At 45.1% G+C, this 23221-nt stretch overlaps 1 protein-coding gene across 2 annotated transcripts in view; it reads right to left on the bottom strand.

The window, feature by feature from the left end:
* TINAG (tubulointerstitial nephritis antigen) overlaps positions 1–23221 on the bottom strand; it is a 227874-nt gene that overhangs the window by 90606 nt on the left and 114047 nt on the right. The gene's annotated exons all lie outside the window — the stretch shown is intronic.

The raw sequence follows: 23221 nt of genomic DNA, 5'->3' as shown, positions 1-23221 counted from the left end.
CATCCCACTTGACTGTCTTTTGCAACGCTCTCTGCAGAGAATTAAAGAGGAGGCATTGCAGCCAGAGTATGATGAGATGGATCAAGAAGCCGTAGCGGTCTATTACACACAGCCCAGCCTCATCTCATCCCAACATGCATTGGGGGAAAATGAGGGAGAGGAGGAGGAGGAGGAAGAACAGGAGCTTGTATCATGCACTGTAGATGGTAGTACCTGTACAACTGTCATACCGTCGGTTCAGCGTGGGTGGCCTGAGGACAGGGGGGAGGAGGAGGAGGAGAGCATGGTCAGTCGTCATCTTGGTGAGGACACGGAATTCTTACCCGTTACCAGTCTGGCACGCATGGCAGATTTTATGTTACGCTGCCTTAACCGTGACCCTCGCGTTGTCAAAATGTTGGGTGACAGTCATTACTGGTTGGTGACACTTTTTGACCCCTGCTACAAGGAGAACTTTCACTCTCTTATTCCTGAGGTGAAGAGGTCTACAAAAATGGGGCAGTACCAGAAGGCCTTTGCTGCAGAACTGTTAAAAAAATTCCCATCTGAACACGCTAGCGGCAGAGGTCACAATTCGTTGCCCAACCAAGGCGTACATGTGAGAGAGACGAAACTCCAACCCAGCAGAGGAAGGGGAACACTGTCAACGTTCTGGGACAGTTTTCTCAGACCCTCCCTTCGGACAAACACTGAGGCGCGGGGTGCTCTCACAAGGAGGGGAAAGTTTCAAAAGATGGTGAGGGAGTACCTTGTCAACCGTACGAGCATGCTCCGTGATTCCTCTGTGCCTTTAAATTATTGGGTATCCAAGATGGACACTTGGAATGAACTCTCTCTGTACGCCTTGGAGGTCCTGGCCTGCCCTGCCGCTAGCGTGTTACTGGAGCGTGTTTTTAGTGCCGCTGGGGGAATTATAACTGATAAGCGCACTCGCCTGTCAACTGACAATGCTGACAAGCTGACCCTTATCAAAATGAACATGGGCTGGATTGGGCCAGACTTCTCATCACCACCAAATGACAGCAGAGTAACATAAAGTTAAATCCACTGTGTTATTTCGGGAGGTGTATTCACATGCACCGCTTCACACCCACACATGGGAATACGCTTCCTCATTTCGGCTGTTTTATGTTCTTCTCCTTATCCTCACCCTCCAACACCACTGTACCACCAGGTGACTGTGGTCCGTGTTGCCATTATTGAAAGTTCCTCCCTCCTTATTTTTGTCAGATTTTGCTTGGAAGGCATAAGCAAAGACTGTGGGAGACCCACTCCCCAATAATGGGAATAATATTTTAAAGATGCTGTACTGTATGGCTCTAGTATGGGGCATTAAAACTATCTTGTTAAGCTACTGCGACCTCCACCACTTTTCCAAGGGGCATTAAAACCGTCTCGTTAAGCTACTGGGACCTCCACGTCTCTTCCGAGGGGCATTAAAACCATCTTGTTAAGCTACTGTGACCTCCAACTCCGTTCCGAGGGGCATTAAAACCATCCTGTTAAGCTACTGTGACCTCCACATCTCTTTCGAGGGGAATTAAAACTTTCCTGTTAAGCTACTGGGACCTCCACATCTCTTTCGAGGGGCATTAAAATCGTCTTGTTAAGCTACTGTGACCTTCACGTCTCTTTCGAGAGGCATTAAAGCCGTCTTGTTAAGCTACTGTGACCTCCACCACTTTTCCAAGTGGCATTAAAAACTTCTTGTTAAGCTACTGAGACCTCCACCACTTTTCCAAGGGGCATTAAAACCGTCTTGTTAAGCTACTGTGACCTCCACCACTTTTCCAAGAGGCATTAAAACCGTCTTGTTAAGCTACTGGGACCTCCACGCCTCTTCCGAGGGGCATTAAAACCGTCTTGATAAGCTACTGTGACCTCCACGTCTCTTCCGAGGGGCATTAAAACCGTCTTGTTAAGCTACTGAGACCTCCACGTCTCTTTCGAGGGGCATTAAAACTGTAATGTTAAGCTACTGGGACCACCACGTCTCTTCCAAGGGGCATTAAAACCGTATTGGTAAGCTACTGTGACCTCCACGTCTCTTTCGAGGGGCATTAAAACCATCTTGTTAAGCTACTGTGACCTCCACCACTTTTCCAAGTGGCATGAAAAATGTCTTGTTAAGCTACTGAGACCTCCACCACTTTTCCAAGGGGCATTAAAACCGTCTTGTTAAGCTACTGTGACCTCCACGTCTCTTCCGAGGGGCATTAAAACCATCTTGTTAAGCTACTGTGACCTCCACCACTTTTCCAAGGGGCATTAAAACCGTCTTGTTAAGCTACTGGGAGCTCCACGCCTCTTCCGAGGGGCATTAAAACCATCTTGATAAGCTACTGTCACCTCCACGTCTCTTCCGAGGAGCATTATAACGGTCTTGTTAAGCTACTGAGACCTCCACGTCTCTCTCGAGGGGCATTAAAACCGTAATGTTAAGCTACTGGGACCTCCACGTCTCTTCCAAGGGGCATTAAAACCGTATTGGTAAGCTACTGTGACCTCCACGTCTCTTTCGAGGGACATTAATACCGTCTAATTAAGCTACTGTGACCTCCACCACTTTTCCAAGCGGCATTAAAACCATATTGTTAAGCTCCTGTGACCTCCACCACTTTTCCAAGGGGCATTAAAATCATCTTGTTAAGCTACTGTGACCTCCACGTCTCTTTCGAGGGGCATTAAAACCGTCTTGTTAAGATACTGTGAACTCCACCACTTTTCCAAGGGGCATTAAAACCGTCTAGTTAAGCTACAGGGACCTCCACGTCTCTTCTGAGGAGCATCAAAACCGTCTTGTTAAGCTACCGTGACCTCCACTACTTTTCCATGGAGCATTAAAACCATCTTGTTAAGCTACTGGGACCTCCACGTCTCTTCCGAGGGGCATTAAAACCGTCTTGATAAGCTACTGTGACCTCCACGTCTCTTCCGAGGGGAATTAAAACCGTCTTGTTAAGCTTCTGTGACCTCCACCACTTTTCCAAGCGGCATTAAAACCATCTTGTTAATCTACTGTGACCTTCACCACTTTTCTAAGGGGCATTAAAACCGTCATGTTAAGCTACTGTGACCTCCACGTCTCTTTCGAAGGGCATTAAAACCGTCTTGTTAAGCTGCTGGGACCTCCACGTCTCTTCCGAGGGGCATTAAAACCGTCTTGATAAGTTACTGTGACCTCCAAGTCTCTTTCGAGGGGCATTAAAACCGTCTTGTTAAGCTACTGTGACCTCCACCACATTTCCAAGGGGCATTAAAACCATCTTGTTAAGCTACTGTGACCTCCACCACTTTTCCAAGGGGCATTAAAACCGTCTTGTTAAGCTACTGTGACCTCCACCACTTTTCCAAGTGGCATTAAAACCGTCTTGTTAAGCTACTTTGACCTCCACCACTTTTCCAACGGGCATTAAAACCGTCTTGTTAAGCTACTGTGACCTCCACCACTTTTCTAAGGGGCATTAAAACCGTCTTGTTAAGCTACTGAGATCTCCACCACTTTTCCAAGGGTCATTAAACAATCTTGTTAATCTACTGTGACCTCCACCACTTTTCCAAAGGGCATTAAAACGTCTTGTTAAGCTACTGCGACCTCCACTACTTTTCCAAGGGGCATTAAAACCATCTTGTTACTCTAGTGGGACCTCCACATCTCTTCCGAGGAGCATTAAAGCCGTCATGATAAGCTACTGTGACCTCCACCTCTCTTCCGAGGGGCATTAAAACTGTCTTGTTAAGTTACTGTGACCTCCATCACTTTTCCAAGGGGCATTAAAACCGTCTTGTTAAGCTACTGTGACCTCCACTACTTTTCCAAGGGGCATTAAAACCGTCTTGTTCAGCTACAGGGACCTCCACGTCTCTTCCGAGAGGCATTAAAAGCATCTTGTTAAACCACTCTGAACTCCACAGCTCTTCCAAGGGGCATTGAAATGTTGTTTTTAATTATCTCTATCCTCCACGACTCTTCGAACGGGCATTGCAATTCCTCCTAATTTTTGGCAGGTTTTGCTTGAAAGCCATAAGCAAAGACTATGGGATACCCACTTCCCAATAATGGGAATAATGTTTCTAATATGCTGTACTGCATGGCTCTTGTAAGTGGCATTGCAAGTTCCTCTGTCTTAATTTTTGGCAGCTTTTGCTTGGAAGGCATAAGTAAAGACTATGGGAGACCCACTCTCCAATAATGGGAATAATGTTTGTAATATGCTGTACTGCATGGCTCTTGTAAGGGGCATTGCAAGTTCCTCCGTCCTAATTTTTGGCAGATTTTGCTTGGAAGGCATTAAAACCGACTTGTTAAGCTACTGGGACCTCCACGTCTCTTCCGAGGGGCATTAAAACCATCTTGTTAAGCTACTGTGACCTCCACGTCTCTTCCGAGGGGCATTAAAACTGTCTTGTTAAGCTACTGTGACCTCCATGTCTCTTTCGAGGGGAATTAAAACCGTCTTGTTAAGCTACTGTGACCTCCACCACTTTTCCAAGGGGCATTAAAACTGTCTTGTTAAGCTACTGTGACCTCCACCACTTTTCCAAGGAGCATTAAAACCGTCTTGTTAAGCTACTGCGACCTCCACCACTTTTCCAAGGGGCATTAAAACCGTCTTGTTAAGCTGCTGTGACCTCCACGTTTCTTCAAAGGGGCATTAAAAGCGTCTTTTAAAACCACTCTGAACTTGACAGCTCTTCCAAGGGGCATTGAAATGTTGTTTTTAATTACCTCTAACCTCCACGACTCTTCCAACGGGCATTGCATTTCCTCCTAATTTTAGTCAGCTTTTGCTTTTCAATGCAAAGGCGAAAACTAAGGGAGACCCACTCCCCAATAATGGGTAGAAGGTTTTTAGTACGCTGTAATCCATGTCTGTTTCAAGCGGTATTGCAGTTCTTCATAATTTTTGGACAGCCTTCCATTCACTGCTTAGGCCAACAGTGTACAGGAGACCCAGTTGCTATAAATGGAAAAAACGGTTTAGTTAAGGCCCTCTGACCTCCATGTCATTTCCAAGGAGCATTGGAGTGCCTCGAAAATTTTGGTAGGCATTGCACTCACTGTATACCCTATAACTGTGTAGCTGAACCACTCCTCTTGTTACAGAAACATATCCTACAAGACATATGTGGTTGACTGGCCTGATATTGATGTGAATGGTCCCTGTTCCTCCTGCTTTTTCTCCTTTGCCACCACCTCATCCATCATTTATAACCTGAAGCTTTGTTTTAACGAGAGTCATAGAACTGGGATAATAGCAGGAAAACATCCAGCAATCCTTGGAGGAGGTAGGATATGCGCCAAAACGCTGACCACCTCAGGCCTAGCCGCTACTACATACATGCGCTTGCATTCCAAAAAAACAAAGCAGATGCTAACTTCTATCATCATCATCATGCTCCTCACCTTGGCACTCTCAACTCCCCTGATGGAGAAGCCAAGGCCCACCGGAGGAGTCTGGTTCTCTGGTGGGCTCGGCCAATGCTGCCCTAAAGCAGGCCAGGCTAAGGAAAGGGTGTGGGAGGGTGACAGGAGAAATAGGGGCGGCTGGGGACCGTTTATGGACACCAGGCCACCCCCAGGCGGCTGGGGACCGTGTGTGGACACCCGGCCGCGGGGCGGCTGGGGACCGAGTATGGACACCCGGCCGCCCCCTGGCGGCTGGGGACTGAGTGTGGACACCTGGCCGCCAGGCGGCTGGGGACTGAGTATGGATACCAGGCCGCCAATGCTGCCATGACGTGGTGGCCAGATTCCGCCTCCACATGCCTAAAAGTCCCAATTTAAAGTGCAAGCAAGCAAGCAGTATGGTATTGCAGCCTAAGGGTGTGTTGGTGGCAGGCTGCATACTTGCGCTTGCATTGTAAGGAATGGGAGAGGTACAATTGAACACTGCCCTGGGACAAGGACTTGAACCGGGATAGTTGCAAGTCTGCAACGACAGGTGCAGGGTGGGAGGCATCTTCGCATGTACCATGAACAGGGGTTTGGCATGCACACAATACAGTGGAATAGGCTGTCCTTTCCACTAAATTCACTGGGGAGGGCACAGGTAATGCTTTGGTATGCGCGCTTAATCTTATGTATAAGGCGCACCGGGACAAATAGGGGCGGCTGGGGACCGAGTATGGATACCTCGCTGCCGAAGCAGCCATGAGGTAGTGGCCAGCTACAAACAAAGCAGATGCTTAATTCTATCATCATCATCATGCTCCTCAGCTTTGCACTTTCAACTCCTCTGTTGGAGAAGCCAGGGCCCACCGGAGGAGTCTCTGGTTGTCTGGTGGGCTCGTCCAATGCTGCCCTAAAGCAGTCCTGGCTAAGAAAAGTGTGGGGAAGGTTCCCGGGACAAATAGTGGCGGCTGGGGACTGAGTATGGAGACTTCGCCGCCGACGCAGCCATGAGGTAGTGGCCAGCTTCGGCCTCCTCCAAACTAAAATGCCCCATTTCAAGTGCAAGCTAGCAGTTTGGTATTGCAGCCTGGGGGCGGGTGGATGGCAGGCTGCACACTTATGCTTGCATTCCAAGAAAACAAAGCAGATGCTAACTTGTATCATCATCATCATGCTCCTCACCTTGGCACTCTCAACTCCCCTGATGGAGAAGCCAGGGCCCACCGGAGGAGTCTGGTTCTCTGGTGAGCTCGTCCAATGCTGCCCTAAAGCAGGCCAGGCTAAGAAAAGTGTGTGGGAAGGTGACAGGTGAAATAGGGGCGGCTGGGGACCGTTTATGGACACCCGGCCGCCCCCAGGTGGTTGGGGACCATGTGTGGACACCCAGCCACGGGGTGGCTGGGGACCAAGTATGGACACCCGGCCGCCCCCTGGCGGCTGGGGACCGAGCGTGGACACCCGGCCGCCAGGCGACTGGGGACTGAGTATGGATACCTCGCTGCCGAAGCAGCCATGAGGTAGTGGCCAGCTTCGGCCTCCTCCAAACTAAAAGGCTTCATTTCAAGTGCAAGCTAGCAGTATGGTATTGCAGCCTGGGGGTGGGTGGGTGGCAGGCTGCATATTTGCGCTTGCATTGCAAGGAATGGGGGAGGTACAATTGAACACTGCCCTGGGACAAGGACTTGCACGGGGATAGTTGCAAGTCTGCATCTTCTGATGCGGCAAGGATCACTTCTGATGGGCACACTTTTAGGCAGTGACCTGGGTGTCAGAGATGCTTCCAGAGGTCTTCCCCATGCTGTTCCCACGTCTTTTCAGCACTGTATGCATGTGTCACACAGCACATGGCCAGATAATGTTGTAAAATGTTAAAATGAATGCATTTGTCACGCTTGAAAGCAATACAAAAGTGCAAAAACGCAGGGTGCATTTCACCACAGAAATCTGGACGAGCAAGCATGGCCAGGGGTATTACATCTCGCTGACTGGGCACTGGGTGACTCTGGTTGCTGTGGAGGCAGTCGGGGAAGGGTCTGCTCCACAAGTTTTGGAATCCACAAGGTTTGCGGGACAAACCTCTGTATGTAACAATTCCTCCACTGCTTCTGCCTCCCCCCCCTACTCTAGGGCCTCCACCTGCTCCCTCAACTTGTGCCTTAATGTGACACATTCCAACAGTGCAGAGAGAATACCCCCCCTCCGTACTGCTCTGCTAAGGATCACTGCAATCAGACAGTGTTAAAATTAATATGCCTTGGAGATCACAATCATACAGCTCAAGAGTTGTGGGCAGCTATCCAGTCCGAGTTTGAGAAATGGCTGTCTCCACTGAGCTTGGAGACAGGAAAGGTCATGTGCGATAATAGTGCTAACCTGGTGGCTCACTTTCTCAACCTGGTAATACAGCAATTTCTCCACCACTATCCCAGCCTGGATGCGCTGCTACAGAAAGCACGGTCACTGTGTGGTCATTTCTGCCATTTGCTCTCTGCGGGTCATCAATTTGTATCGGTACAGAGGTCTTTGGCAATACCGGTTAACTGGTTGATATGCGATGTGCTGACATGGTGGAATTCCATTCGGCACATGCTACAGTGACTGTGGCAGCTGTGACTAGCACTGAAGCAGTATCTCATGTCACATAGCCTGGACCAACGCAGTACGGTTGTGATGCACAGATTAAGGACCTTTACACCCTTCTGCACAGTTTCAAAATGGCTACTAAGATGATTAGCGCTGATGATGCCATCATCCGCATCACTATTCCGGTCACCTACATGCAGGAGCACACTTTGAATAGTCTGATTAGATGGTGATGTCCCAGAGGAAAAGGAGGAAGTAGAGGAGGATGTGGAAGGGATAACAATGTCTCTAAGTTCCTGACTGTCCTCACACAGGCGGGTGCCAAAGGAAGGTGGATTACAGTGATCAAAGGGGGCTCGTGGTACCAGACAAACTGTTATTTAAAGTGCAGGAACCGAAGAACAAATGGAGGAGGACATGGAGGAAGAGGTGATGGGCAAACAACAGTCAGGAGATGAAGAGGATGATAATCCCCTCTCTGTTGTCCGTGGTTGGCAGGAGGGAATGGAAAAAGCACGCATTAGTGTTACCCAGCCACCAACATACCATGGGCTTGGACCTCATGGAAGAGCCCAACACATGAGTGCTGTCTTGCTGCACTATCTGCAACATGTTCCCCGTATTTTTAGGATTTGAAATAGTGCTGACTACTGGGTTGCCACTCTGTTAGATCCACATTATAAGAGTAAATTTTGCAAGATGCTTCCTGTCCTGGAAAGGGACTGATGCATGTTGGAGTATTGAAACATGATATTAGACAATCTTAAGAGTGGGTTTTCCCAGGACAGCAGTGAGGCACACAGTGTGCATTGCAGTTCTAGACTTCCAACCCCAGAAGCGTCAATTTGTCAATGCAAAAACATTAGCAGCAGTGGCAGCAGCAGTAAGTCAAAAGTCGGTGAGTCATTTCACACATTTTTTAGTCAAGCCTGTGGACCACCACAACAGAGTACAAGTCTGACACGTAGTGAACGACAGGAGAGGATGGTACAGGAGTATTTCAAGCTCAATATCAATACCATCATGGAGGGTTTGGACCCTTTTACATTTTGGTCTTCAAAAATGGAAGTGTGGCCTGAGCTCGTCTGTCACGCTTTGGAGGTTTTATTATGCCTGGCAGCCAGCGTTCTCTCAGAACATGTCTTCTGTGGTGTCCTGATGGATAAATACATCCGGCGGTCCCCTGAAAAAGTAGACCACCTAACTTTCATAAATATGTACAAGTCATGGATCTTCAAGGACTTTTGCACCCCAATTGCAGACTGTGCAGACGATGGTGTAGTTGTTACTGTGCTGCATTGATCTTGTGTTATTTTAGCCTGTGACACCTTTGTCGTGACTTCTGTGCCTGCTGTTGCTGTTGCTGACGTTACCAAATAATTTGTGAAATGTGAAGACTCCTAGTTGGTCTCTATCTAGTGTGTTTCCTGTAGTGGAAGGGATGTCGGTGCCCATTATACTATTTATACTCTGGTGAAATTGATGCCACTTTGGTGGTGTCTGCCCTTAATTTTTTTAAATCTGGAGACCCCTGATTGGGTCTCCATCTGGTGTGTTTCATGTAGTTGAACGGGTGTCAGTCCCCATTATACTATTTATACTCTAGTAAAATTGATGCCATTTTGTTGGTGTCTGCCCCTTATTTTTGGAAATGGGGAGACTCCCGATTGGGTCTCCTTCGTGTGTGTTGCCTGTAGCAGTAGGGCTCCCAGGCCGACAGAGATGCACTTACTTTCAGTGTAACTATCCTTACATTTTTCTATCAATAGTATTCAACAAAATTGATATTTGTGCCACCTGAGTGTTGCTGAGCAGAAAAGCAGTTTGATCTGTTGCATGTGGTATCAGATCTCCCAGCAAAGCAGGCCTACACTGATCCCTCACCCACCTCATCTTAATTTGAACTTAAATAAAAAGCTGTAAATGCTGGCCCAGACCCTGATACCCCATGCATGGCCCATGACTGACTGCTGCTTTGCCATTATAAAATTTGTACTGTGGGTCAATTGATACTTTTTCTGGTGTCTAACCATAATTTGAGCTGTTTTGGCAGATTTTGGACCCCTTTGAAGGTGTTGTCTATGCATTTACTTCTTATTTATTAATCTTTGCTCACTTGCACCTTTTATGCATGGTCACTTTACTATATTCCTTCACTACCATGTGAAAAGTTAGTCCGTGTAATACGCCTCCACTATTTAGTGGACTATATATATAGAGGTGCCTTTCTTAATATGTATAAGGACTTTGTTATTTACTGCTTTTGAGCCTTGACACCACTCTTTCCAATATGGATGAAGATATATCATTTGTCTTACTTCTTACCTACCTTGTGATCATTATATTCATTTCTATGGGTACTTTATTTAACATTATATAATATGGCCAATCATGTATTAATATTTATATGTCCCCGTGATGAAAATTCCATTACTATCCTAGTGCCCCACCTTCTGAATACCACCTGTTGGATTCTGCATTGTTGATATTGTCTGCCTAATTTTATAAAAAAAGTTGTTCTATTTTGCTATTATTTGCTGTTGTGCAATCTAATTGTAGGTTAATATAATAAATAGGGGGGGTAAAGGAGTATAGGTTTAGACAAATATGACTGCTTTCATCCAAAAACTCTGTGACTCCTTTCTACATGTCGTGTGTTGTATTGAAGCTCCACTCTATTAAATTGAATGGGGGCTGAGCTACAATGCCACAAATAACCTTTATACAGGTGTGGCACTGTTTCTGGCAAAAAGAAGCCTCTTTTTTCTTTAAATCTTTTTATTGAAGAACATAATTCCAACAGTATCAACGATAGCAGCTTCCATTGGGTAGCTGAGGTACCAGAATGTTGCTCCATTTTGTTGTAGTAATTGCTGTAATTCCTTTCTTCTGTATAGCTATATCCAGTGGGTCTGTTACATGGCTCTCCTACAAATCCCCAGTGAAGGATGCAATCTAGAAATGTTGCAAATATGCAGTTCTATTTCAGAGTATCCCAAGAACCACGTAAAACAAACATGTTTCTTAGCCCGTGATAGACTTCATATAGTTATTTACCTTGGTGTCTTGCTTTAATAACACTATGATATTTAAGCCAACTATTAAGAAACCACATATAAATAAAGCCCTTGAAAACCTTATATTTTCTGGTACCACATATATACTGGTAAAACATATGGAAAATAAAACAAAAGATTAGTTTTCTGAATTATTGAAGCTAGTCAGTTAAACTATGGAGGATATCAAACTTCTTTCCTGAAAATAAATGAGCCATAAAGTCCTCAAATGTTGAATAATAGTTTTAACATTCTGTATAAGGAGAGGACACTTATTGTAATGCTGTTAATATTTTGAGGGCACTTCAGCTTGGAACAGATTTCCAGAGGCAAAGGATGATTGTAAGAGCTAATGGCAGAGGTCTGTATAAAAAGTGATTTTTAATGTATAAAAGTTTCACTTTTGTTTCAAAGGAAAAGTAGCACTATTATATTTTATTTGTTTTTTTATCTTCAACTGCTACCTTTATTATAGTATCAAAGGCCAATCATGGAGTTCTTTGATAGATAGTGGTATTTATATAAAAAACTGTATTATTAAACAGTGTTTCATTGAATCTTTGTTTTCTTTTTTTATAAGCCTTTGTATTATAGTAAAAAGCCAGGTTACCATTGAATCTTTAGTAGTTTTTAAAAATTGCAGAACATTTTTAATGAGTAAGAAAGGCATGATACATTTTTAATGTAGAGTCTTGAATTTCAGTCTTGAAATTAAATGTTTTACTAATTATGTCCTTTAAAATATCCCAAAATCAAAGGGAACATGTCACCTTTATTCCACAATGACGTCGCAGAGAGGAGGCACAGATGCTGCAGCGAGAACGCCCATCAGATCGGACCATCCTCATTTACATGCAGCACAGAAACAATTAATGTTGTATTTTGGGGTTATGCAGGGGGAGTCAGATGATAGACATTTTTGTGCAATGCACTACAGGAGCAGATAAACTTGGTGCCATTTGTTCAGAGACTCAAAAACTGGTGACAGGTTCCCTTTAAAGAAAATGTTTATGTGGATGGTGGCACACAGACTGTCTGCAGCCCCATAAATCCAATATATAAACATATTATGATTTGTAAGAAACTGATGACAATATTTGGAGTCAGAATAATATTTCTTAAGGGATTATAAATTGTACATGCTTTTTCTACTATGATCTCATCAGCCCTAACTTTATGATATTTAGTCTCCTATTGGTACAGCAATTGTTCCTTTAGAATCTGAAGTTTAGATAATTTAAATAGGGAGATTAAGAGTAAATTATGTTGGCAAGCTAGAAAATGCTCAAAGTAAGGCGTGTGCATCTTAAAATCAGTTCTCACCAACAAATGTAAGGGAATCTCCGGGTCCAGGGTGTGTACCACATAAAAGCTGCTTTGGACGTTAAAGCTATAGTTGTATCCACAATCCAGAACATTGCGCCAACCAATCTTGTAATACTCTGGGTTTGTATGTTTTTACACAAATTGCAATAGAGATTTAAAACAATTATGATTATTTAGGTCAGTGGAGATTAATAAAAATAAGCTCCGAAAAGTAAGTATTCATGATTTGAAATTTGGAAGTGCAAATTTACTTATAAATGCTAGTAATGAGCGAACGTGCTCGCCACTGCTTGGTATTCGCCCAAGCATCACTGTGCTTGACAAGCTCGGCGATCGGCGAGTATTTTCAGGTTGCCGGGGAGGGAACTCGGGTCCCCTCTCTTTAGAGAGCCAATTAACATGCAGGGATTTCCTGCCACGCACTGTGATGCCATAGCCATGTTGGTTGTGGGCATTACAGTGATTGGCTGGCCGCACAGCTTCATCAGGTCTATATAAAACCTGGCACTGCTGTGCTCGTCACAGTCTACCCAGGAAACAGCCAGTGTAGGGAGAGGTGCTGCTGAGTCAGGGAGAGATTTTTTTCTTTATAGTTAGTATAGGTATTCCACAATATATATATATATATATATATATATATATATATATATATATATATATGAACTAACAGTCCTTCTGAGGACTAATCCATCTGCATATATTCAATGGTGATAGCAGGAGTTAGGCAGGCAGGGTATGTGGCAGACTGCAGTGCATGATACAGCACAAGAGGGTCCATTGAACATCCTGTTAGTATACTGTAGGTATTCCACAACATATATATATCCATCTGAACTAACAGTCCTTCTGAGGACTAATCCAGCTGCATATAATCAATGCTAAGCAGGCAGGCTGCAGTGTATGATACAGCCCAAGAGGGTCCATTGAACGTCCTGTCTGCTGCTGCTGTAATAATTGCAGATATTTGTAGACATAGCCCCAGACATAAGGGGCAAGGGCAATTTTTTTTTTAGCTTAATCCTGGTTATTTGCTTAAAAAGCAATCCAGAGTACACAATTTTTCTGCTCCATTTGCTTGTTCTCACTGCAGAATAAAGCCAGATCTGTTCCATATTTCAGCGATAAAAATCCAGAAATTTGAACTGAACGTGGAAAATATTGGCCTCCTTTTCCATTTCGTTGGAGTGTGTCAGTCAAGCTATTCACACTAGGTGTCTATGAAGAATGGTATTAGTAAATTACAGGCCTGCTATTTTAAACCGTGGTTCTCTGTCAGACATATCACCTATAAGAGTGTTCCAAAATCACCCATTTCTTTCATTTTCATTTCATTGCAGTGTGTCTGTCAAGCTATTCACACTAGGTGTATGTGAAGAATAGTATTAGTAAATTACAGGTCTGCTATTTAAAACCGTGGTTCTCTGTCAGACATATCACTAATAAGACTTTTTCCAAAATCAGTCATTTCTTCTATTTTCATTCTCTTGTAGTGTGTCGGTCAAGTTATTCACACTAGGTTTCTGTGTAGAATAATATTAGTCAATTACAGGCCAGCTATTATTATTATTATTATCATTTATGATTATAGCGCCATTTATTTCATGGCGCTTTACATGTGAAAAAGGGGTATGCATAGTAAAAAACACTTACAATAATCTTAACAGAACGAGTCAGCGACTGGTAGAGGAGGAGAGAGGACCCTGCCCGCGAGGGCTCACAATCTACAAGGGATGGGTGAGGATCCAGTACATGAGTGTAGAGCTTGTCGTGCAGTGATGTGGTGGAGCGGTGGTTACTGCAGGTTGTAGGTTTGTCAGAAAAAGTGGATCTTCAGGTTTCTTTTGAAGGTTTCCACGCTAGGCGAGAGTCTGATATGCTGAGTTAGAGAGTTCCAGAGTAGGGGGGATGCGCGGGAGAAATCTTGTATGAGATTGTGGGCAGAGGAGATAAGAGGGGAGTAAAGAAGGAGTTCTTGTGAGGATCAGAGGTTGCGTGCAGGTAAGTACCGGGAGACTAGGTCACAGATGTATGGGGGAGACAGGTTGTGAATGGCTTTGCATGCCAGGGTTAAGGTTTTGAACTGGAGTCTCTTGGTAATGGGGAGCCAGTGAAGGGATTGACAGAGGGGAGAGGCCGGGGTATAGCGGGGGGACAGGTGGATTAGTCGGGCAGCAATGTTTATGATTGACTGGAGGGGGGCAAGAGTGTTAGAAGGGAGGCCACAGAGCAGGAGGTTGCAGTAGTTGAGACAGGAGATGATGAGGGCATGTGCTAGTATTTTTGCTGATTCTTGGCTGAGGAATGTGCAGATCTGGGAGATATTTTTGAGTTGGAGTCGGCAGGAAGTAAAAAGGTCTTGGATATGTGGTTTGAAGGAGAGATCAGAGTCTAGGGTTACCCCGAGGCAGCAAGCTTGTGGGACAGGGGAGAGCAGGCAGCCCTTAATGTTGATGGATAGGTCATATGGGGGGTGTTGAGTGTGGTGGGGGAAAGCTGATGAATTCTGTTTTTTCCATGTTAAGTTTTAGAATATATCAGAGACAAAGGATGAAATAGTGGACAGATATTGTGGGATTCTGGTTAGTAAAGAGTTGATATCAGGTCCAGAGAGGAAGATCTGTGTGTCATCAGCATAGAGATGGTATTGAAAGACATGAGACTATGAGCTGTCCCAGGCCAAAGGTGTAGATGGAGAAGAACAGGGGTCCTAGGTCGGAGCCTTGGGGGACGCCGACAGATAGGGGGTGAGATGAAGAGGTGGTATGTGAGTGGGAGACGCTGAATGTTCTGTCTGTTAGGTATGAGGAGATCCAAGAGAGGGCCATTCTATTAGGGCCATGCTATTTAAAACTGTGGTTCTCTGTCAGACGTATCACATATAAGAATGTACCAAAATCAGCCATTTCTTACATTTCAATTCTGTTTCAGTGTTTCGGTCAAGCTATCCACACTAGGTCTCTGTGTAAAATAATATTAGTAAATTACTGGCTGTTTTTTAAAATCTTGGTTCTCTGTCAGACATATCACAAATAACTGCGTTCCAAAATCAGCCATTTCTCGTGAACGTGGAAAATATTGTCCGCCATTTAAAATGGGCAAGGTGGGTGGCAAGGGACGGGGAAGTGGATGTGATGGTGATGGTGCATGCAGAGGCTGAGGATGTGGCCGTGGGCAAGCTGAAATTGTGCCACAATAAACACCCACATCTTGTCGCTCGACCTTCCTTTCCCGATTACTAGGGGACCGCAGTACACCACTATTGAACCCAGAGCAGTGTCAAAAGGTTGTTGGTTGGATAGCAGATAATGCTTCCAGTCACTTTGCCGCCACCACCACTACCACCCAATCTTCCACACGGTTAAGTCTCAGTATCCTTGAGTCTGGACCGCATGTTCCTCACCCTGATCCTCCTTCCTCCCAACATGCCGAGTGCCTGGAGACTACTGATCCCACACTTGGACACTCAGAAGAACTGTTCACTTTTCCATTTGTAGATTCGGGCTTCTCGCCCATCCACATTCTAGCGAGTCAAGAAGAGAACGCGTGTAGCGATGCCCAAATATTGGAGCAGCCACGGTCACATGAAGGTGACAGTGGGAAAGTGCAATTACTGTCACAAGAGGTGGATGATGATGATGAGACACAATTGCCAGAAATTCAGGCGGAGGACCAGGGTGCGGAAGTGGAAGACAAGGTAGTGGATGATATAGTAACTGACCAAAGCTGGCAGGGGGAGATACAGAGCGAGGACAGCAGCACACAGGGGGAGGGAGGCATAGCACCACAACAGGCAGGAAGAAGCAGTGTGGTGGCCGCAGGCACAAGGTGGGAAAGCGTTCCTCGTAACACCAACACGGCAGAAGTTGCCAGTACAACTGTTACGTCTTCCCGAGTCTGGTTATTTTTTAAGACTCTGCAGATAAACCCAAAATGGCCATTGGCACCACCTGTCAGGCCAGCATCAGCAGGAGTAGCAAAACTACCAGCCTGACCACCACCAGCATGATCAGGTACATGGCAGCAAAGCAACCTACTAAGTTGGCCGAACCCCAGGGTCCAGACACAGTGTCTGCGGGTGACACTACTGCTTCTTCCACTGTTGTGCACACACGCCAATCCTCTGTCATTGGCCCATGCCAAGAAGCCTCTTGCTCTGCACCTGTCGTTGCACACTCTCAACTACCACCATTAGCAAGCATGTCCACGTCCTTGTACCAGCGCTGTGTTCAGTTGTCCCTACCTCAGTCCTTGGAATACAAGCGCCAATATGCAGCCAACGCCCCACAGGCCACACTACTAAATTCACACATTTCGTGAAAGCTTGCACTTGAAATATTGCCTTTTAGGCTCCTGTAGACGGAAGCTTTCCGCAACCTGATGGCAGCGGCCGTCCCTCGATAATCGGTCCCCAGCCGCCACTTTTTCTCCCAGTGTGCCATTCCCGCATTACATGAGCAAGTGTCCCACAACATTAGCTGTGCCCTCAACAATGCAGTTACTGGGAATGTCCATCTAACCACAGACACGTGGACAACTGCTTGTGGGCAGAGACGGTACATCTCGCTGACGGCACACTGGGTTAATATAGTGGAAGCCATCTGGGTTGCCCCCACATTCTACAGCTCCTGCACCTCCTCCTCCTCCTTTTCAGCCTCCCTCTCTGAAATTGCCACATCAGTCTCAATCTGGAAGCACTTAAGCACTGCCTCAGCTAAGCAGCAACAGGCTGTGCTGAAGCTAATATGCTTCGGTGACAAACCGCACAACGCTGAAAAATTGTGGACAGCTCTGAAAGAGCAGGCAGATCTGTGGCTGACCCTACAGCCAGGCATGGTTGTGTGTGACAATTGCTGGAACCTGGTGGCGGCTCTGAGATGAGGCAAGCTCACACACGTACCATGCCTGGCCCATGTGCTTAACCTCGTGGTTCAGCATTTTCTCAAAACTTACTCAGATCAATCAGATCTGCTGGTCAAAGTACTCTACCTTTGTGCCTATTTTAGAAAGTCAGCTATAGCTTCCACCGCCCTTGCCGTGCTTCAGCAGCGTTTGCAGCTTTCAGCTCATGATAAAAGACAAAATTTTATTTATATCATAATAATAAAAACAAGTTAAAAAACAGAAATGTCATACAAGGGACACAATGGTGACAATTAGTGATGAGCGAGCATGCTCACCACTGCTCGGTACTCACCCGAGCATCTCAGTACTTGAGATGCTCAGAGCTCACCGAGTACTTGCGCGATGCTCGGGCGGGAGCTCGGGTCCCCGTCCTACATGTTTTGCACTCTTTAGAGCACCAATCATGCAGGAATTGTCTGCCACTCACTTTAATGCCATAGCCATGGTGGTTGTGGCATTACAGTGATTGCCCAAATAGATGGGAACAGTGCTCACAGTAAACATGAAAAGCTGGCAATTCATCAGCGGCATACGTCGGTACCCGACAATTTAGTTCAGAAAGAATAGAGCATCACACATAGATTAGATAGATAGAAACATGTCAGTCACATATATAATAAGTACAGTGACAGTGTTGGTTACTGTACTTGTCATTTAGTGTTAAAGTAAAGGATTTATTAAAAAAAAAATTGGCCTGGGGTTCCTCATAGGATGTGCCAATTCTACCACTTAGCCTCACTCTTCCCACTGCCCTGTAGCGGTGGCAGTGGGGTAATAGGGCTGGGGTTGATGTCAGTTTATAATGCCTGCTGACATCAAGCCCAGGTTAGTAGTGGAGAGGCGTCTATAAGACACCCCCATTACTAACTCCATAGTGAAAGTTAAAAAAAAACACCAACACCCAGAATAAAATCCTTTAATTCTCCTACTCAAGCAGTGACATCATTTGCCGGCACCGCTTGAGCAGGAGAATTCTCCCATGCTGTCAGTGACATGCATGAGGTGAGCTGAATTCATTGGACATGAACTCGGCTCATCTGGATGCCATCACAGCCAGACACTGAAGAGCTTCACTGAGGAGCTTCTCAGTGTCTGTGGCATGGCAAGCTGGATGGCAGCATTCTGCTGCGATCCAGCCTGTCATGTCAATGTAGCAGAGCTGAAGCCGTCCTGTGAACCATGGAAAGGTAAGAATGAGGATGGTTTATTATTTTACTTTTATTGCAGGAGATCGTTGGCTCCAGCTTGAATGGGTGATACGGTAAGTAGAGTTTAATTTAGAACATTAAAGTATTGTGTCTTTATGTCAATTAAAGGACTTTATTCTGGGTGTTGGTGTTTTTTTTTAACTTTCACTATGGAGTTAGTAATGGGGGTGTCTTATAGACGCCTCTCCGCTACTAACCTGGGCTTGATGTCAGCTGGCATTGTAAGCTGACATCAACCCCAGCCCTATTACCCCACTGCCACCGCTACAGGGCTGTGGGAAGAGCGAGGCTAAGTGCCAGAATTGGCACATCCTATGGATGCGCCATTTCTGGGGCAGCTGACGCCTGGTGTTTCTAGCCTGGGAGGGGGCCAATATTCATGGCACCCTTCCTGGGCTATTAATATCAGCCCCCTGCTGTCTGCCTAGCCTTTGCTAGCTATTAAAGTAAGGGGGACCCCACGTCATTTTTTTGGGGGTCCCCCATTTTAATAGTAAAGGCTAGGTATTCAGCTGGGGGCTGATATTAGCAGCCTGGGAAGCTCCGTGGGTATTACCCCCTTCCCAGGCTTCAAACATCTGCCCTAGCCATCTGCTTAACCTCCGCTAAAGACTAAAATTACGCCACGCCAATTTTTTTTTTTATAAATCCTTTATTTTAACACTAAATGACAAGTACAGTAATCAACACTATCACTGTGCTTATTATATATGTGACTGACATGTTTCTATGTATCTAATCTATGTGTGATGCTCTATTCTTTCTGTTCTAAATTGTCGGGTACCGGGGTATGCCGCTGATGAATTGCCAGCCGGCTTTTTTAAAGAGACAGGTGCATGAAAATCGGAGGGCACTAGTGTGTTCTGAGTGCCCTGCTATGTTTTTCATGCACCCTCCTATATACCCTGCCTGCCTGTCTGCCTATATATTCTGCCTGCCTGACGTTTAATTTAGCACTGTTCCCATCGATTTGGGCAATTTTTGACCTTCTGCAGACCGCCGAGGGGGACCGCCAGAAAAATGCTCGAGTTTCCCATAGACTTACATTGGGCTCGTTGCTCGGGTCGAGCACCTGAGTATTCCAATGTGCTCGAGCATCGAGCACCCGAGCATTTTAGTGCTCGCTCATCACAAGTGACAATGAATAAGATAGAATGCAGGTAGAAATTTTCATGTAAATACGAGAGTGATATATTCTCACTGCAGGACCAAAAACCAATTAGGCGTGTGGTATTAAATATGCCATAAGCGGTTTTAAAATGGAACACACATATATAGCTCTGGCAAATATTAAGAGACCACTGAACAGTTTTCTATTGGAAAGCATGGAAAGACTGGTGGAAGGCATGCCAAGACGTATGAAAGCTGTGATTAAAAATCATGGTTAGTACACCAAATATTGCCAAATATTGATTTCACAGTTAAAACATGAGTAATTTGAGGTCTGAAAGCACTGTTTCTTTTTTAGTATTTTGACTTTTTATCATTTGATGCAAATAAATACAACATTTTTAGCTTTGAATTTCGGATACATGTTGTCAGTAGTTTATAGACTAAAACAAAAATGTACATTTTACTCAAAAATATACTTCTAAAGAAAAAAATCAGAGAAAATGTTACAGTGGTCTCTTAATTTTTGCGAGAGAAGTATATGTGCATAAATATGATAAATATGACTATATCCCTAAGAGTATTTGTGAGTAACCAAATATAGCAAAAAATATTAAGGATCAGTGTCCAAATGGAAGTGAAAGAGGGGTCGTAAGTACCATGATGAATGCAGCTGCTATGATGCGAGATAGCAAGAGAAATGGCATAGGAAGTACCTGTAAAAAGTATCGGTCCATGCAGGAGAAGAGTAAGTGTCACCACAGCGTCCTGTCACACCGACGCGTGTTTCGCTGCCTACTTCTTCGGGGGCATGTCAGGGTGTGGGACAGCTCAGGTATTTATGTCTGAAGTGGCCAATGGTTGTGCTCAAAGATCGGTACCCCTTGGGATATCCTCGCGCATGTCATCACTGACCACACGTCCCAAAATGTGAATCTTCCTTCCGGCGCTCAATGACCCGCACACATGGAATGCAATCGGGTCATGTGATGAGCGTCATCGGAAGTCACCGGAGGGCAGAAAGTGACGTATGCCCAAAACCCAAAAAGAGGGCAGTGCCAATACAACTGAGGAAAATGGACAGAAAGGCATGCAATGGATGGAGACATAATAAAAACAATAAATATAGGCCATTTGTTCATAGAAATAGTATGCATGTATGTGAGCATTGAACAAAAATGTATGTCATAAATGAAAAGAAAAGATGAAGATAGCTGTGATGGAGTGGAATGTGGTGATGGATGGGATTGCAAGATAAATTAAATCAGAATTAAAGAGGATGCATTGCAGGCAGAGCACGATGAGATGGAGCAAGGAACCATACAGGGTGATTACACACAGCCTCATCTCATCCCAGCGTGGATTGGGTGACAATGAGGAAGAGGAGGAGGAAGAGGAGGAACAGGAGCTAGTTTCCTGTGCTATAGACGGTACTACCTGCACAACTGTCATACCGTCTGTTCAGCATGGATGGCATTAGGACAGGGAGGAGGAGGAAGAGGAGGAGGATGAGGAGGAGAGCATGGTCAGTTGTCCTCTTGGTGAGGACACGGAAGTCTTGCCTCTTTGCAGTCTGGCACACATGGCTGAGTTAATATTACGCTGCCTTTCCTGTGACCCTCGCGTTGTCCAAATTTTGGGTGACAGTCATTATTGGTTGGTGACACTTCTAGACGCCCTCTACAAGGAGAACTTTCTGTCTCTTATTCCAGCACAGGACAGGTCTAATTCAAGGAGCAATATGAGAAGGCCCTTGTTGCGAAATTATTAAAAAAAATTATAGGCAGGGGAACACTGTCAAAGTTCTGGGACAGTTTTCTCAGACCCTCCCATTGTCCTCCGTGATTCCTCTGTACCTTATAATTATTGAGTATCCAAAACAGACAAGTGACATGAACTGGCTCTCTACACCTTGGAGGTCCTGGCCTCCCTTGCCACTAGCATTCTGTCAGAGCTGGTTTTTAGTGCCGCATAAGCCTGTCAACTGAAACTGCTGACAGAAGTATGAAGAAATCCGGCACCAAAGCAATATGTTCCAAAGCTTTATTCCAAAAAGTTCTTAGGTATAAAAACACAGGCCAACATTTTTTGGAGGTGGAGGGCTTAATCCAGCAAGGTCCCAGGACACTGGTTTACGCGTTTCAGGGCTATATGTGCCCCTTAATCATAACCTAGCTGTATGGCTGTGGCATGGGGATTTTAAACTAGCCGGGCAAACATGTCCCGCCTTCCTTGTCACAAGACTTACAAAACCTCTGTATCAAACACATTTTAAAATGCCAATACAAAACACAGATACAAGTTTAAAAACAAATTACAATATTGTAACAAGGTGCTATAAATGTGATTCGTGAACAGTTCTAATAGAATAGAATCAAATCCGAGCGTTTATTCAGGCCGGTGGGGTGGGCGGTCTCCATCATCAGAATCCAGTAGGTTTCCCGACTCAGGAGTTTCTGTCTCCAAGCCCCACCTCTCCTAGGTTTATTGACTCTTTCTATCCCAAAGAATTGGATACCCTTCAGATCTCCTCCATGTACTTGAAAAAAATGCTTGGATACATTGGATGGATTAGAGGCTTCACGGTTCACTGAATCACGAAGATGTTCATTAATACGCTGTCGCAATTTCCTATGTATGAGAGATTACAGAAATTGCAGGTAATTATATAAATAACATATGAGGTACTGCAGTGGATAAAATTCTGAATTTTAAACATTCCTGGTTTCGCTGCAATGTCTGTAATCTCTCATACCTTTTTTACTTTTGAAACTGCTGACAGGCTGACTCTTATAAAAATGAATAAGTGCTGGAATGGGCCAGAATTCTCAACACCACCAAATGATAGCAGCGTAACATAAACTCAAATACAGTGTCTATTTTTAGGGAGGTCTAACTCTATTTTCATGCACCTCTGTCTTCAGACCCAGACATGGTCCTGATTTTGTCTATTTGCTCTTGTCCTCCTCCTTCTCCACATCCTCGTTTTCCACCACCATTTCACCACCATATGTATCATCATCAACATATCTACGTCTCTTGCAAGAGACATTGGAGTTCATCCAAATTTTTGACAGCCGTTGCTTCACTGCATAGGCAAATAGTAGGGGAGACCCACTTCCTAATATTGGGAGAATTTTTTCAGGAGGCCCTCTGACCTCTATGTCTCTTGCAAGGGGCATTGGAGTGCCTCCAAATTTATTGCAGCCCTTGCTTCACTGCATAGGCAAGCAGTATGGGAGATCCACTTCCTAATAATGGGAGCATTTATTTTTCAGGAGGCCCTCCAACCTCTTCATCTCTTGCAAGGGGTACTGGAGTTCTTCCAAATTTTTTGCAGCTGTTGCATTGACTGCATAGGCAAACAGTATGGGAGACTCATTTCCTAATAATGAGAACATTTTTAACAGGAGGCCCTCCAACCTCTAAGTGTCTTGCAGGGGGCATTGGAGTTCCTCCAAATCTTTGGCAGCCGTTGCATTCACTGCATTGGCAAACCGTATGGGTATGGGAGACACACTTCCTAATAATGGGAACATTGTTTTCAGGAGGCCCTCTGACCTCTACATCTCTTGCAAGGGGCGTTGGAGTTCCTCCAAATTTTTGACAGCTGTTGCATTCACTGCATAGGCAAATAGTAT

Source organism: Phyllobates terribilis, unplaced genomic scaffold (assembly GCF_046119375.1).
Source record: "Phyllobates terribilis strain yellow unplaced genomic scaffold, ASM4611937v1 Scaffold_3__8_contigs__length_932513732, whole genome shotgun sequence".
Taxonomy (NCBI): Eukaryota; Metazoa; Chordata; class Amphibia; order Anura; family Dendrobatidae; genus Phyllobates; species Phyllobates terribilis.
This window is presented reverse-complemented; position numbering and strand designations above follow the sequence as displayed.